The sequence below is a fragment of the Nicotiana tabacum genome, chromosome 16 (assembly GCF_000715075.1).
Source record: "Nicotiana tabacum cultivar K326 chromosome 16, ASM71507v2, whole genome shotgun sequence".
Taxonomy (NCBI): domain Eukaryota; kingdom Viridiplantae; phylum Streptophyta; class Magnoliopsida; order Solanales; family Solanaceae; genus Nicotiana; species Nicotiana tabacum.
In genome coordinates this window covers 11,839,927-11,852,251 of record NC_134095.1, presented here as the reverse complement: position 1 = coordinate 11,852,251, position 12,325 = coordinate 11,839,927, and positions in this window count along the sequence as shown.

Sequence of the window (12,325 nt, the reverse complement as noted above, 5' to 3'; positions counted from 1 at the left end):
AAGTTTCAAGTTCAAAAGTTAAGGACAAGAGTCTTTAAGTTTGACTTGCAGGTTCAAAAGTTAAGGACAAGAAGTCCTTAAGTTTGAATTACAGGTTAATTCTATAAAAATTGAGCACATAATATTAAGGACTACCTGTCCTTAACTTTGAAAATTGAATTGAAAAAGTTAAGGAGACAATGTCCTAAACTTTGTTGTTGTTATTCTGTATATTAAGTACATACTGTCATAGTTTTGCAAATTGTTTTGAAAAAGTTAAGGACACTAGTTCCTGAAGTTTGAGTTTCAAGTTGAAAAGTTCAGGACACTTGGTCCAGAACTTTGACTTACATGTTCAATATTTAAGGAGAGTTGGTCCTTAACTTACAGTTATAAGTTAAAAAGTTAAGGACGGGTAGTCCTTAACTTTGGGTTTCAAGTTCAAAAATTAAGGACGGGAGTCCTTAAGTTTGACTTGTAGGTCCAAAAGTTAAGGACAGATAGTCCTTAAGTTTGAATTACAGGTTCAAAAGTTAAGGACGGGCAGTTCTTAAGTTTGAATTCCAAGTTCAAATGTTAAGGACACTTGGTCCTTAACTTGGTCTTGAACTTACAGTACCTGTTCTTAATTATACAAGGATTGCATTATAAAATATGTCCTGAGTTTCTCATTCTCTTGACTTGCAGGATGGAAACAATATGCATTATAGTTGCTTTTAATGGTAGATGGACTGAAGACTATAAATATCTTGATCATCAAACAAAGCTTGTTCTAGTACCTGAGGCAATTCGGTTTGAAGATTTCATTAAACTGATCTTTGAAGTTATTGAATTGGATAGACATAAGTTTGAAGCAGTGATATGGTTTGATATCAACCTTGGAACAAGCAAGGGAATTCTTGTATCCAAAGATTTAGATCTTCACACATGTATAGAGTTACTAAAAACTCATTCACTCTTCAAGGGCTGTCTTTTCATTATTGATATTTCGGAAAGAGTTTTTGGATCAACAAGCAACGAACATGTCAACACAGAAACTCAACATGACAATCAAAACAAATGCCAACAAATAATGGAAATAGATATGGTTGAAGCTCAAGCAATAACTGAAGAGGTGCTTCAAACACATGTCAACAGAGAAACTCAACATGACAATCAAAACAAATGCCAACAGATAATGAAAATAGATATGGTTGAAGCTCAACCAATAACTGAAGAGGTGCTTCAAACATTTGATTCTATTCAAGTAGAAGAACAAATCATTATAGAGATTGACAACGAACAAGCTTTGGGTATTCAAGTCTTAGAGAGTGCACCGGTAATCGAAGAAGTTGCTGAAAAACCTCTACTCAACTAACTAGATGAAGATCAAATTTGAAACAAAAAGAATCCCCAACTACGATATTAAGAGAAAATGCTTCGTTGGATGAAATAAAAGTGGGATCAGTATTTGACAAAAAGAAGAGTATAATTAACTATTTTTTGAATATAGCAATTAAAGGACATTTTGAATTCAAGGTTGTTAGATCAAGCTCAACAAGATATTCGTTGAAATGCAATGATGATAGGTGTGATTGGTTTGTGCGTGCTTTCAGAATTAAAGATTCAACACTTTTCAAGATAGTAAAGATTGATAAAAAGCATGATTGCTCTGTTAACACTGTGAAAGCTGATCAAAGGCATGCAACTTCAAAGTTGATTAGTGGTTACATTATCGACAATCTTCGAGACCCAAGGTTTGAAGTTACACCAGCTTTTGTCATCTTAGAGATGCAAAAATTGCATGGACTAGACATTGGGTATCACAAGGAGTGGCGTGCTATTCAACTTGCTTCCGTTTTAATAAGAGGAACTCCCGAAGAGAATTGTGAATTATTGTCTTCATACTTGTATATGATGACAAGTAAAAACCCGGGAACTTATACTAACATAAAGATAGACGACAACAACATGTAAACAGTCAAAAAAAAGTTTATTAGTACGTTTTATAAAATTTGGGACATGCTGTCTTTAACCAGTTAACTTTTGAGTTGTAACCAGAAGTTCAGGACTGGCTGTCCTTATCTTTTGAACTTGTAATTCAAAGTTAAAGATTGTCTGTCATTAAGTTTTGAACTTTGTACTCAAATTTAAGGACTGCATGTCCTTAACTTTATAACTTGAAACTCTAAGTTAAAGACTGACTGCCCTTAACTTTTAACCTTGTAATCTGAAGTTCAGGACTACCTGTCCTTAACTTCTGTTAACCTTGTTTTATATTGTATTTTCAGGTTTCTTTATATGTTTTATGCATATTGATCATCAATATCTGGTTGGAAACATTATAGACTAGTGATTGCTGTTGATGCAACTTTTTTGAAGTCAAAATTTCGTGGTGTTTTAGTGATTTCAGTTTCAAAGGATACAAATAACCAAATTTTCCCACTAGCCTTTCGAATAGCAGAATCTGAAAATAATAATTCCTATGAGTGGTACTTTAGTCAGCTTCGCAATGCAATTGGGAGCCGTGAGAATTTAATTTTTTTATCAAACAGGCATCAAGCTATTGCATATGGCAATGCAAAGGTATATCCTGAAAGCCATCATGAGATTTGCATCTATCATTTGGAGCAGAACCTAAAGCGAAGGAAGGTGAAAAGTGAGGTCATAAAACTTTTCCAAAGTGCTGCAAGAGTATACAGGCGCAAAGAATTTGATCTATACATGTCAGATATAGCAAAAGTGGATAAGAAGACTTATGACTACTTGATGGAAGAACCACCGGAAAGGTGGGCACGTTCTTGTAGTCTACGACGAAGATATGACATGCTCACAACAAACATAGTTGAGTCAATGAATTCTGTCCTATTAGAAGCAAGGGAGATGCCTATATTAAGAATGATGGATTTCAATCAAGTGAAGCTACAACGTTGGTTTTATGAAAGAAGAAATGAAGCAGAAGGAACTTTTTATGATGTTTCTTGTTGGGTAGAGGAGGAATTGAAGAAAAAAATAGATTTAGCATTACTTTGAATGTAAGTATTATGTTCTATGTTTACCTTATGATTTTAATATAATTTAACATAATGTACTAACTTATAATTTTTCAACATTGAAGGTCTTCCCTGTTGATTCATGGCGTTCTAGAGTTGAAGAAGAAGGAATAACTTTCTTGGTAGACTTGAACCAAAGAACATGTTGATTGTTTTCAGTTTCAATTCGATGAATTACCAGTAGGACATACTGATTCTTGGATTGTACCAGAGAGTGTTAAGTCACAAATTGTTAAACCTCCAAATTTCAAAGTGCCACCAGGTAGAAGGCAGAAGAAAAGACATATTCCAGCTACCGAGTCATCAAAAATAACATTCAAATGTGGTCGTTGTAGAAGATTTGGTCATAATAGAACAACTTGTATATATTCTCCGGCAGTCCATCCATTTTCAAGAAAGCATAGAGAATAGTAGATATATCCACTTATGTTTATCGACTCTTTTAATTTTTTGCTATAAATTGGATTCATTTAGATTATTCTCATTTGAGCAGATGTCTGAATTTTCAAAATTTCTTTCTGCTTACTTTCTTTTTGTTTCTTTTGAGTTCAAAGATTTAAAGTTAAGGATAAAAGTCCGTAAGTTTGACATGCAGGTTCAAGAGTCAAGGACATGAAGTCCTTAAGTTTGAATTACACGTTCAAAAGTTCAGGACATGCAGTCCTTAACTTTGTGTTCAAAGTTCAAAAGTTAAGGAGAGGCAGTCCTTAACTTATAGTTCAAAGTTCAAAACATAAGGACTGTCTGTCCTTAACTTTGAGTTTCAAGTTCAAAAGTTAAAGACAGACAGTCCTTAACTTATAGTTCAAAGTTCAAAACTTAAGGACTGTCTGTCCTTAACTTTGAGTTTCAAGTTCACAACCCTTAAGTTTGAATTACACATTCAAAAGTTAAGGACAGGCAGTCCTTAACTTTGAGTTCAAAGTTCAAAGGTTAAGGACTATCTGTCAAAGTTAAGGATATGAGTCCTTAAGTTTGATGACCCAAAGGGTCATCACCTGTTTTTTTATCCATTCCGAGCTTCCGAGGCCTTGAAAACCTCATTTGCAGTCGTCTCGATTTGCGTGCGCAGTCCGGGAGCGTAGCCGGAAGCTCAAATATGAAATTCTGTGAAAATTTGCTAAGTTTTGATATTAAAATGAATAAATTTGACTTCGGTCAATATTTTGGGTAAACGTATCCGGACTAGTGATTTGACGGTCCCGGGAGGTCCGTAGGAAAATATGGGACTTGAGCATATGCCCGAAATCGAATTCCGAGGTCCCAGGCCCGAGAAATGAATTTTTGAGTAAAATTATTTTCTGAAAAAATTTAAGGAAAATGGAAATGAAATTTGATTAGAAAGTGATAGTATCAGGCCCGTATTTTGGTTCTGGCGCCCGGTACAGGTCTTATATATGGTTTAAGCACTTTCTGTAAAGTTTGGTTGAAAACAGACGTCGTTTGACGTGTTTCGGACTCGAAATGGAAAATTTGATATTTTATGAATTTGAAAGAATTGTTGGATTTTAAAGCTTAATTCGTGCTATATGACGTTATTTTGGCGATTTGATTGCACGGTTAAGTTCGTTGGATGTTGTTGAGTTAATGTATGTGTTTGGTTAGGAGCCCCGAGGGCTCGGGAGTGTTTCGGAGGTGTCTCGGAGTGATTTCGGACTTAGGAAAATTGCAGAAAATTGCAGAAATAGTACCCGTGAACAGTACCCATGAATAGTACCCCCGTGAACAGTACCATGAATAGTACCCCGTGAACAGTAGCCCATGAACAGTAAAAATGCGTGAACAGTAACCCCGAAAAACATTCTTGGCTGAATGTCCCATTTTCCATTTTTAGCAAATTGGAGCTCGGGGAGAGGCGATTTTTGGGATATTTTCAGAAAAACAACGGGGTAAGTGTTCTTAACTTAATTTTGGTTAGATTACCCGAATCTATTACTAGTTTTGACATTTAATTGATGATTTTAGTTGGGAAAATATTGAAAACTCTCTTGGTTTAATTTGAAGATTTGAGGGTCGAGTTAATGTCGGATTTTGGTAAAATTGGTATGGTTGGACTCGTGGTTGGATGAGGTTTCATACTCCGTAATTTGTGTCGGGTTCCGAGACGTGGGCCCCACGGGCGAATTTTTAGTGCAATTTCGGATTTTAAATGGAAAATGTAGCATTTCATATGGAATTAATTCCTATAATTTTTATTGACTTAATCGAATTATTTATGACTAGATTTGAGAATTTCGGGCACGAATTCGCGAGGCAAAGGCTTGTTGGAATTTTGAATTGGTTGCAAAGCGAGGTAAGTATTTGGTCTAACCTTAGCTTGAGGGAATAGGAGCTGAGTCTTAATTGCTACTTGCTATTTGTCGAGTACGACGTATAGGCATGGTGACGAGTATCTATACATTGGTGTCTAGCATGACCGTAGGTCCTTATATGACGAATGTTCGAATTTGGTTATATCTTCCATTATTAAATGATGGCTTCTATATGTTGTGAAGTGCATGTGAAAGAAATAGTGATATTTAATATTTGAGGAGCGTTGGCTCAAGTTATAAAATGAATTACTAAGTAAGAAATGAAAGAAAGAGAAATAATTATTGAATTATTCCCTTGCCGAGATAATTGTGGAATTGTTGATATATTCCTTGCTGGGAATTTTATTATTAATTGTTGTGCCCTTATTGGAATCCCGATTATTATCCAGTTTACTTCCTTGCCCCTTATCTGTGATTGTTGTTTGGGTGAGGAAGAGTGATAAAGCACGAAGGGTGATGCCGTGTATTGTTTGATATGGTGAAGAAAGAGTGTGAAACACGAAGGGTGATGTCGTGTCGTACGATGTGCCATCCGTACTGATATCTATTGATTATATTGTGAGGAAAGAGAGTAAAAGCACGAAGGGTGATGTCGTGTATTGTTTGATATGGTGAGGAAAGAGTGTAAAGCACGAAGGGTGATGCTATGCCGAACGATGTGCCATTCCGTACTGATATCTATTTATTATATTATGAGGAAAGAGAGTAAATGCACGAAGGGTGATGTCGTGTATAGTTTTATTTTATATATTGCTTGGGTGAGGAAGAGAGTAAAAGCACGAAGGGTGATGCCGTGCAAATTGTTGATTCCTTTTGATACTTGTTGATATTATGACTTTGTTGTCTCCTTCTTTTATTGAATATTTCTATTTGAAACTGTTACCTCCCCACAACATGTTTCCCCTCCCACATTGATTGGTTGCTTCCAGTACTTCCTTTGTTGTCTATATATTTATATACTTGAACTGCACATGTTTATTTGATTGTCTGGTCCTAGCCTCGTCACTACTTCGCCGGGTTTAGGCTAGGCACTTACCAGCACATGGGGTCGGTTGTGCTGATACTACACTCTGTGCTCTTTTGCACAGATACAGGATTCAGACAGCAGCAGTAGCGCAGATGTGAGCAGTCAGACTAGTGAGACACCGAGGTAGCCTTGCAGGCGTCCGCAGGCTCCGCGTCTCCTCTATTTATTATTTTAGTTTGTTATCTCATTGTATTCGAGACAAACAATTTATTATTTTCTTTCAGATGATTGTATTCAATATTCTTAGAAGTTCGTGAGTAATGTGACACCAGTTCTTGGGTAGAGATTTATGTTGGATTCCGCATTTACATTCAGTCACTTTAAATTAAGTCTTCTGCATATTTATTTAATTCAGTCTTTTTTTATGTTATTACTAATATTTGATAAAAGAAATAATTTATAAAAGATAAAATTAGTTAAGAGTTAGCTTGCCTAGCTCTCATTAGTAGGCGCCATCACGACTCCCGAGGGTGGAAAATTCAGGTCGTGACAAGTTGGTATCAGAGCTCTAGGTTACATAGGTCTTACAACTCACGGACAAGCTTAGTAGAGTTTGAGGGATTGGTACAGAGACATCTGTATTTATCCCCCAGGGGCTACAGAGTTAGGAAAAACTTCACATTGTTCTTTCTTGTCGTGCTGTTTTGTTTCTCAATGCTAATTGAATTTCTACTCTGTTCGTTCGCAGATGGCGAGAACATGCACTTCCTCATCTACCACTCAGCAGCCCGAGCCCCCAACAGCATCTCCCACGAGGGGCAGAGGGCGAGGCCGTACTAGAGGCTGAGGTAGGGGCAGAGCTCAGCCCAGAGCAGCAGCACCAGCGGTGGAGCCTCAGGTTGACTTTGATGATGAGGTTCCAGCCCAGGGAATTTCGGTGGGCCCAGCTTAGGTCTCAAAGAGGTTCATTGCCACCCCAGTTCTTCAGGACGCTCTGGTCCGATTGGTGGGCCTCATGGAGAGTGTCACCCGAGCGGGTTTGCTTCCAGTAGCACCAACCACTTCTCAGGCTGGAGAAGGGGCTCAGACTCCTGCTATGCGCACTCCGGAGCCAGTAGCTCCCCAGGTTCAGGTTCCATTGGTTCAGCCAGCTATGGCGGTTCAGCCGGGTGTAGTGGCTCAGCTCGGCGATGGAGCGGCTATGTCCGCCGATGCCTTGTGGATATTGGATAGGTTTACTAAGCTCTTCACTACCACTTTTAGCGGTGCATCTTCTGAGGATCCCCAGGATTATCTAGACAGCTGTCATGAGGTTCTTAGGAACAGGGGCATTGTTGAGACCAATGGGGTTGATTTTGCTGCATTTCGCCTATCTGGATCCGCCAAGACTTGGTGGAGGGATTATTGATTAGCCAGGCCAGCCGGGTCGTTATCTTTGTCATGGGAGCAGTTTTCAGCGTTGTTTCTGGAGAAGTTTCTCCCCGTTACTTAGAGAGAGGCCTATCGGAGGCAGTTTGAGCGCCTCCAGTAGGGTTCCATGACGGTCACTCAGTATGAGACCAGGTTTATTGATCTAGCCCTCCATGCTCTTGTCATACTCCTCACCGAGAGAGAGAGAGAGAGAGAGAGAGAGGGCGATGAGGTTTATTGATGGTCTTATTCAGCCGATTTGTCTTTAGATGGCCAAGGAGGCCGGGAGTGAGATCACATTTCAGGAGGCGGCCAATGTAGCCCGCCAAGTCAAGATGGTTCTGTCACAGGGAGGTTGTCATGGGTCAGATAAGAGGCCCCGTTACTCAGACAAATTTAGTGGTACCTCGTCTGGAGGTAGAGATTCGTATGGCAGAGGACATCCTCTCAGGTACTTCCAGTCAGCTCTCCAGGTTTCCCATGGTACTTCAGGTGGTCGTGGTTCTCACACACACTATTCTGATCAATAGCCTTACAGTGCACCACCAGCTCCTATCGATGCACCGCCGCTTCAGAGTTTCCGCGGTGGTCATTCAGGTCGACAGGGTCAGCAGCCGAGAGCTTGTTACACTTGTGGTAAACCAGGTCACATTGCCAGATTTTGCCCTCGAGCACCGGGTAGTTCTCAGCATCAGAATTCTCGTGCCATGGTACTGGCACCAGGTGTTCCACAGCCCGCCCAGCCAGCTAGAGGTGGGAGTAGAGGTGGAGCTCAGACCGCCAGAGATGGAGGCCAGCCAGTAGCAAGCCGTCCCAGAGATATGGTTTAAGGTGGTGGGGCCCAGCCCTGATGCTATGCTCTTCCAACCAGGCCAGAGGCTGAGTCTTCAGATGCAGTCATTACATGTACTATTCTAGTTTGTGATAGAGAGGCTTCAGTGTTATTTGATCCAGGGTCTACGTATTCGTATGTGTCCTCTTATTTTGCACCGTACTTGGTTCTGCCTAGTGATCCACTGAGTATTCCTGTTTATGTGTCTACACCGGTGGGTGATTCTATTGTGGTCGATCGAGTTCATCATTCCTGTATTGTGGTGATTGGGGGTCTTGAGACCCGTGTTGATTTGTTGCTTTTAGATATGGTCGACTTCGATGTTATATTGGGGATGGACTAGTTATCACCTTACCACGCTATCTTGGACTGTCATGCCAAGACTGTGACCTTAGCCTTACCGGAACTGCCCCGTTTAGAGTGGAGAGGGACTCCTGGTCATTCTACTCGCAGTGTTATTTCGTATGTGAAGGCTCGACGTATGGTCGAGAAGGGGTGTTTGGCTTATTTGGCTTATGTTCGTGCTTTGGATGCTTATGGAGATATGGCTTTGGTAAAGATCTGCTTAGCGTGTGCTTTCTTGGGTGCTACTTAGAATAGAGATAGTCAGACTCTAACTTGAGAATGTTATAGCGCTGTGAAATAAGGACATTCTGATCGACCCGATTGGCTCTCATTCTGGTTTGGCGGAAAGGTGAAAAGCACTAAATCTTTCTTATTCCAATGTTGAGGTCCCCTCCATTGATTCTGTGCTCGTGGTTCGCGAGTGTCCTGAGGTATTCCCTTCAGACCTTCCGGATATGCCACCCGATAGGGATATTGATTTCTGCATTGATTTGGCTCCGGGCACTCAACCCATTTCCATTCCGCCATATCGTATGGCCCCGCCAGAGTTGAAAGAGTTGAAGGAGCAGTTGCAAGACCTACTTGAGAAGGGTTTCATTAGACCCAGTGTTTCACCGTGGGGTGCGTCGATGTTGTTTGTAAAGAAAAAGGATGGTTCGATAAGAATGTGCATTGATTACCGGCAATTGAACAAGGTTACAATCAATAATACGTATCCACTACCTAGGATTGATGATTTGTTCGATCAGCTTCAGGGTGCCAAGGTGTTTTCCAAGATAGACTTGAGATTTGGCTACCATCAGTTGAGGATTAGGGCATCCGATGTCCCTAAGACAACTTTCCGCACTCAGTACGGACATTATGAGTTCTTGGTTATGTTATTTGGGCTGACAAATGCCCCAGCAACTTTCATGGATCTGATGAACCGAGTGTTCAGACCTTATTTGGACTTGTTCGTGATAGTCTTTATTGATGATATTCTGATATATTCCCATAGCCAGGAGGAGCACGAGCAATACCTTAGAGTGGTTCTTCAGACTCTGAGGGATAGTCAGCTATATGCTAAGTTCTCGAACTGTGAGTTCTGGCTGAGTTCAATTGCATTCCTAGGTCATGTTGTATCAACAAAGGGTATTCAGGTTGATCCGAAGAAGATTGAGGCAGTCAAGAACTGGCCTAGACCAGCATCAGCTACAGAGATTCAGAGTTTCTTGGGATTGACAGGCTACTATCGTCGGTTCGTGGAGGGGTTTTCATCCATTGCAGCCCCGATGACCAGGTTGACCCAGAAGGGTGCCCAGTTCAAATGGTCAGACGCGTGTGAGGCAAGCTTTCAGAAGCTCAAGACAGCTCTGACTACGAGACCGGTATTGGTTTTGCTCACAGGTTTAGGGCCTTATATAGTTTATTGTGATGCTTCTCGTATTGGGCTTAGTGCAGTGTTGATGCAGGGTGGCAAGGTCATTGCCTATGCCTCGCGATAGTTGAAGATTCATGAGAAGAACTATTCGGTTCATGATCTAGAGTTGACAGCCATTGTTCACGCATTGAAGATTTGGAGTCATTACCTGTACGGTGTGGCATGTGAGGTATTCACGGATCACAAGAGTCTTCAGTATTTGTTCAAGCAAAAGGAGTTGAATTTGAGACAGAGGAGGTGGTTGGAGCTGTTGAAAGATTATGATATCACTATCTTATATCATCCGGGAAAGGCTAATGTGGTGGCCGATGCTTTGAGCAGGAAGTCGGTCAGTATGGGCAGTCTTGCTTATATTCCGGTCGGTCAGAGGCCGCTTGCTTTGGATGTTCAGGCCTTGGCCAATCGATTCATGAGGTTGGATATTTCTGAGCCTAGTCGGGTATTAGCTTGCACGATTGCTCGTTCTTCATTATTGAGGCGTATCCGTGATCGATAGCTTGATGATCCCCATTTGTGTGTCCTTAGAGACACGGTGCAGCGTGGAGGTGCCAAGCAGGTGACCTTAGATGATGATGGAGTTTCGAGATTGCAGGGGCGAGTTTGTGTGCCTAATGTGGATGGGCTTCGGGAGTTGATTTTAGAGGAGGCTCATAGCTCCCGGTACTCTATTCATCCGGGCGCCGCGAAGATGTATCATGATTTGCGGCAGCATTATTGGTGGCGTAGAATGAAGAAGGATATTATTGCATGCGTGGCTCGGTGTTTGAATTGTCAGCAGGTTAAGTATAAGCATTAGAGACCTGGTGGTTTGTTTCAGAGGATTGAGCTTCCCGAGTGGAAGTGAGAGCGAATCACTATGGACTTCGTTACTGGACTTCCGTTGACTCGGAAGAAGCTTGATGCAGTTTGGGTCATTATTGATAGGCTAACCAAGTCAGCGCATTTCATTCCTGTGGCAGTCTCCTATTCATCCGAGAGTTAGCTGAGATTTATATCCGGGAGATTGTTCGGCTTCATGATGTGCCGGTATCTATCATTTCGGATCGAGGCACGCAGTTTACCTCGCGTTTCTGGAGAGAAGTTCAGCGAGAGTTAGGCACCCAGGTGCAGTTGAGCACAACATTTTATCCTCAGACGGACGGACAGTCCGAGTGGACTATTCAGATATTGGAGGACATGCTCCGAGCTTGTGTTATTGACTTTGGAGGTTCGTGGGATCAGTTCTTGCCTTTAGCAGAGTTTTCCTACAACAACAGCTACCAGTCGAGTATCCAGATGGCTCCTTATGAGGCTTTATATGGTAGGCGGTGTCGATCTCCGGTTGGATGGTTTGAGCCGGGAGAGGCTCGGTTGTTGGGTACAGATTTGGTTCAGGAGGCCTTAGACAAGGTCAGGATCATTCAGGATAGGCTTCGTACAGCTCAGTCCAGGAAAAAGAACTATGCAGATCGTAAGGTTTGAGATGTGGTTTTCATGGTTGGTGAGCGGGTATTGCTCCGAGTGTCGCCTATGAAGGGCGTGATGAGATTTGTGAAGAAGGGCAAGCTTAGCCCTAGGTTGATTGGTCTATTTGCGATTCTTGATCGAGTGGGAGAGGTGGCTTATAGACTTGCATTGCCGCCGAGTTTATCATCCTTGCACCTAGTGTTTCATGTGTCTATGCTTCAGAAGTATCACAGCGATCCATCCCACGTGTTAGATTTCAGCACTGTCCAGTTGGACAAGGACTTGTCTTATGAGGAAGAGCCAGTGGCTATTCTAGACCGGCAGGTCCGTTAGTTAAGATCCAAGAGTTTCCCCTCTATTCATGTTCAGTGGAGAGGTCAGCCTCCTGAGGCTTCGACCTGGGAGTCCGAGTCCGACATGTGGAGCGGTTATCCTCATCTATTCCCCGACTCAGGTACTTCCTTCTTCTGTCCGTTCGAGGACGAACGGTTGTTTTAGAGGTGGAGAATGTGACGACCCAAAGGGTCATCACCTGTTTTCTTATCCATTCCGAGCTTCCAAGGCCTTAACAACCTCATTTAC